The following is a 6,000-nucleotide window of genomic DNA, read 5'->3' on the forward strand; positions in this document are numbered from 1 at the left end:
TACAATCTCATCATCTTGATAGATTTTATTTGTTCATGTAGGAACATCAGGAAACACGTGCTCATAATGGTTGTTTTAGTTCACTCTTTTGTTGTGGTTGTAGATGTGAAAGTTTCTGGTACTGATTGTTGAATATTTCTGAATTCCAGAGATTGGTTAAATCAAAGTCACTACTGTCAGATTGCATTCCACTGCTTTGGTATGGGTAATTGATTGAATAATTAATTAACTAGGCTATATCTACCAAAATACTTCTTTAGGAGGCGCATATGATAAGGTAGTATCTATTTCCTCTCTTGGGAGTTTGAATGATATAATTTTCAATTGTACATGTCCATAAATTTTAGAAAGAAGAGGATTTGAAATATGGACAAACAAGCCAGAACCCTATCCCAAAGATGAAAACTCATTCTCTTTGTATTTCTGTCAGACATTAATTTCATTTTTGACTAAAAGGAGTGACAATTAGTCCTTGCTACTTCACAAAACTCTGACAATTTATATTTGAAATGAGAGACTTAATCAAGATGATTAATCTTGGAATCTTCATCTGAATGAAGTTTCTCTTTCAGTAACCTTAATTGTCCATGGACCGTATAACCGTCCAAAGACTAATTCAAAAGGATATCAAGCCAATGATTCTTGAATTCCCTAACAGCAATTAATAGCAAATGAACATCCTGATCCCAATCTTTTCATATATCAAAACAATATGATCAAATCATGTATTTCCAAGTTTGATAAAATCTTTCCAAAGCCCTTTGACTTTCAGGGTGATAGATAGAAGATTGAAACTGGATGCTAGATTCATGCATAACTTGTTGAGAAATTACAGACATAAAATATGACCCATGATCAGTGGGTAGATTTGGGAAGTCCAACAAGTGTTAAAAATACCCATTATCAGAGCTATTAATATCATAGTTTTAATATTCCTCAAAGGAATTGCCTCAGGAAATCTTGTAGATGCACACATTATGGTCAACAAGTATTGATTGCCTGACTTGTTCTTGAGTAAAGGACCAACACAGTCTACCATTATTCTAGTAAATGGTTATCAGATTCAGAAATATGTTGTAGATGAGCCTCAGGTATCTTCTGATTGGGTTTTTCTATCATTTGACATGTGTGACAAGATAGAGTATTTAGAAACTTAAACTTTTTATATTATGGCCAACAAAACTAGTTTCAAGGTCTTGTGATAAATCCTATTTACTCTGCAGTGACCAGCCAAGGGATTTTCATAGGCTAGACTAAGAATTTCTTGTCTATAGGACCTCAGAACAACAATTTGAACTGACCACTTGTTTCAGCTGTTTCCAAACTATGACTCGGGGGGGGGGGGGGCGGCAAGTGAACAACTTGTGGGCCATATCTCCCAGTTTGTACTGGATATACCTTTATGTCTAGTTCTGTCTCATGTCCTTCAGACTCTTATATGGTTGTTACTGGGAATCTCAACAGTTTCCAAGTTGTGACCAGGGAAGCATACTGACAGGGACCACAGGTTAAGACCAGAGTGTGTAACCCAAAAGCCCAATGCATCTGTCATAAACTTTAACAGTTTCATAAGATATGATACCCTGCTGAATGCATCTACAATCCGTTTAATTCACAGCAAAGAAATGTTGAGGAAAACAACTGAATTGTGGATTAACAATAACACTTTTCTGAATTAAGCAATATTAATGACATTATAAACTGTTCTGGTTAAAAATATGTAGATAGCATGCACTGCCATCATACACTCAATTAAAGGTCAGAAGGATGAGAGTATATATTGTAGCCCTCACTCTCCATGTTAATTTCCAGCATTGATAACTTTATCCGTTCCTCCACGATTAATGTGAAATATTGATTTAAATTTGCTGCAAGCATTGAGTGGAAATAATAGTATGTGCTAGATCATTAAAAATCCAGTGTTTATATATTGGTTTTAAGAGGCTCCTCATCTTTCATATCAACGTACTTAAGCCTTTTTCCATGTAGGTTGGAAGCATCTCGCTTTACTGTATCTTTTACACTGTCTTTTATTTCTTCTTTCTATGTCATCTTGATAAAACTAATCCCATATGTATGTCAGGTGGATCTTCAACAAAATGCATTTCTTGTTCTGGAATGTTCATCTTCACTAAAAAATATGTAAAGTCAGTTTTCAACAATAAAGTTTCATGTCCATAAAAAGAATGATACAATTGGATATTGCTATCTACATATAAAAATCATTAGTTTTGTCGTCATAGTTCAGTATTATTTATTCTTTCATGTTAATGACAACTGTTAACCTGTATTGTGAAATTTACATTGTGCCTGCACCTAAACTAAACCCACAACTAATCTGATTGGATGCTTATAAATTTGAATTTGCCATTTAATTTAAATGGATGCTTATAAATTTGAATTTGCCATTTAATTTAATTGGATGCTTATAAATTTGAATTTGCCATTTAATTTAATTGGATGCTTGTAAATTTGAATTTGCCATTTAATTTTTTGTAACAGAAAGGACTATGATGGAAAACTTTTGATAGTTCTAAAATATGATCCTACGTATAAATATCATCAGTGGATGGTGGACTTTTCTGAATCCAATAAATGTCGTCAGTGGATGGTGTGGTTTTCTGAATCCTATAAATATCATCAGTGGATGGTGTGGTTTTCTAAATCATATAAATATCATCAGTGGCTGGTGAGCTTTTCTGAATCCTATAAATATCATCAGTGGCTGGTGGGCTTTTCTGAATCCTATAAATATCATCAGTGGATGGTGTGGTTTTCTGAATCCTATAAATATCATCAGTGGCTGGTGGGCTTTTCTGAATCCTATAAATATCATCAGTGGATGGTGTGGTTTTCTGAATCATATAAATATCATCAGTGGCTGGTGGTCTTTTCTGAATCCTATAAATATCATCAGTGGCTGGTGGGCTTTTCTGAATCCTATAAATATCATCAGTGGCTGGTGGGCTTTTCTGAATCCTATAAATATCATCAGTGGATGGTGTGGTTTTCTGAATCCTATAAATATCATCAGTGGCTGGTGGGCTTTTCTGAATCCTATAAATATCATCAGTGGATGGTGTGGTTTTCTGAATCATATAAATATCATCAGTGGCTGGTGGTCTTTTCTGAATCCTATAAATATCATCAGTGGCTGGTGGGCTTTTCTGAATCCTATAAATATCATCAGTGGATGGTGTGGTTTTCTGAATCATATAAATATAATCAGTGGATGGTGTGGTTTTCTGAATCCTATAAATATCATCAGTGGATGGTGTGGTTTTCTGAATCCTATAAATATCATCAGTGTATGGTGTGGTTTTCTGAATCCTATAAATATCGTCAGTGGCTGGTGAGCTTTTCTGAATCCTATAAATATCATCAGTGGCTGGTGGGCTTTTCTGAATCCTATAAATATCATCAGTGGATGGTGTGGTTTTCTGAATCCTATAAATATCATCAGTGGCTGGTGGGCTTTTCTGAATCCTATAAATATCATCAGTGGATGGTGTGGTTTTCTGAATCCTATAAATATCATTAGTGGCTGGTGAGCTTTTTCTGAATCCTGTAAATATCATCAGAGGAATGTGTTATTATCCATTAGAGTCCTACAGAAGTCTATTGTTATTTTGTGATGCATAAATGCGGTTAACATGGGAACACATATTAAGTCAACTTGAATATGCGTGTGTGTGTGTGATCTGGATTTTTATTGAAGCTTTAACAATTTTTCAGTCATACTGCTACAGTGGCAGGAGTGTAGCAGTTTATAGTGATGTCTAGCACTGGGGCATCATACTGCAGACATGTGGCATGATGTCCCACCCAGTCACATTATCCTGACACCCAGCCGACCAATCCTAACATTAACCTCTTAATGCTGAGTACCTAGTGAGGCAGCTGCTAGTACCATTTTTATGTCTTTGGTATGACTCTGCTGTGCTTCAAACTTGCAACCTCCGACATCCAAGGTGGATGCTCTAACCACTAGGCCACCAGCATGGTCCTTGCCTTGAGTGAAAGACTGGATATGGTGATTTGTAACTGTCCAAATGATTATTGCTCACAATCCTTGAAAAGTTTGTTTTGTGTCAACTGCAGGAAATGCTTGCCAATTTAAATGAATCATAGGGTTGTTATTATTATTATTATTATTCATAACTTCCAAAAATCCTTTGGATGGTGTTTCTGATAGGAACTTCAACTCTTTTCTGGATTAAGGATACATGTTGATAAATTGTATGCAGTAGTAAGCTTTATATAGTTATTCTCTAACAATTAGTGCACGACATTTGGAACATTTTGAAAGCTTACTCTTGGATAGATCACATACAGTCTGTAACTACCTTTTGCTTGTATTCCCACAAAAATATAGTAACTTTACAAAATATAAACAGCATCAGCTGGGTGCACTGAATTCATGTTTATTTTAAGTACTCTTGTGAATAATATGTTAAATATTTAAACAAAATAACAGCAGGCATGACAAAATATTTCATCATGTGAAAATTATGGAGAGCCAAACTGAAGAAATGACAAGCTTTTGCCCAGAAAAATAATTCGGTTGCATTTAAACATTGAATTTTTAATTTCAGAAATGTTGTTTTCTTTCTACAGAAACTGCTCCTAAGAGAAGACCAGAGACTGAAGGACTGAAACAACTTAAAAGTAAGTTTGAATGTATACATGTACACATATACATGTTTATGTTATTAAGCTCACATGTCTTTTACCTTTTTGGCCTGAAGGGTTGTTGAACTTGTATGATGTCAACAAGGGAGAATAAGTCTTATCAACATCCTGAGTATTCCTCTATACATTAGGACATTAGTAGTAGTGGTACTAGTACTGGTTGTTTTGGTGTCAGTCAATTGTCCCAATCCATCTAACTCTACTTTATACCATACTGAATCAAATTTCATTTTATTTTCATCAGACTTGCAAGGTGGACACATCATTACTTTGAAGTGTTATGATGCCGAGTTCTTCATTACCCTAATTTCAGTATTAAAGATCAGTTCATAAGAAATATCTGATAGCCCAGTGTGCAGTCTCTGTTGTCTGGCAATTGTTAGCAGTTGTTTGTTATCACTACCTCAGAACTACTTCAAGGAAAGTCATGAACCTTTTCACTTAGTTTTGTCTTGAGATGTTCTTTGAAATGAAAAGTGTGCACTTTAGCTATCTGGCATGGCCACTAAAGTGTCCAGTTTGAAAATCTTGTTATTTTTACTTGTCCTGAGCACATTATTACGGACTATCATTAGGATTTAACTGAAAATCTTACTATATGTATTTACCTGTGATCTTACACAAGAATGGTTCTTATATGACTTCCACTATCTTTTCTACATTGGCTATCTTGAAGACCTTAATGTTACTCTTCCTAAATGGATGGTCACATTAACATGGAATTTTCACTAATGCACTTCATTGATAGCAAATTGACCTAAATGAAAATGGTGCTGCATATATGATAAAAAGACTGCCATCTTAAAATTCATGCTGTTGCTGCACATTCTAAACAAATGGTTTGTGCTGAAAGAGTTCTTTACTAAAACATACTTATCTTACAGTACAGATCACATGATACTTTGTGTCTCTAAGATTCATGCTGGAGATGGGGAGAATGTGAAAAGGGTCAAGCAAAAGTTCATCGAATATTTCTTGCAGTATTCTGATGGAACTTCTGCACTTTGATTTAGAGAATATCTTTGCACATCATGCTTTCCTAGGATTTGCATCAGTCAAGATCCACGGAGTTAATCTAGTGTTCATACTGTTTATGCCCCCAGAAAGCATGAACTTAAGAATTTGATTGAGAGAGAGAAAGAGACTACTATTTGACACTTTTACCTTCATCATTTCTTTTGTAATTGAATAAACTTTTTTTCCTCGAGATCAAATTTAAATAGATAAAATAGACATGCCAAAGAGACATGAAGTTTATTAATACTTTATACTGTTTTACTTTCCCAGCTTTTTAACCATTCCTACCTA

Source organism: Sinohyriopsis cumingii, chromosome 9 (assembly GCF_028554795.1).
Source record: "Sinohyriopsis cumingii isolate HCF-2022 chromosome 9, ASM2855479v2, whole genome shotgun sequence".
Classification (NCBI taxonomy): domain Eukaryota; kingdom Metazoa; phylum Mollusca; class Bivalvia; order Unionida; family Unionidae; genus Sinohyriopsis; species Sinohyriopsis cumingii.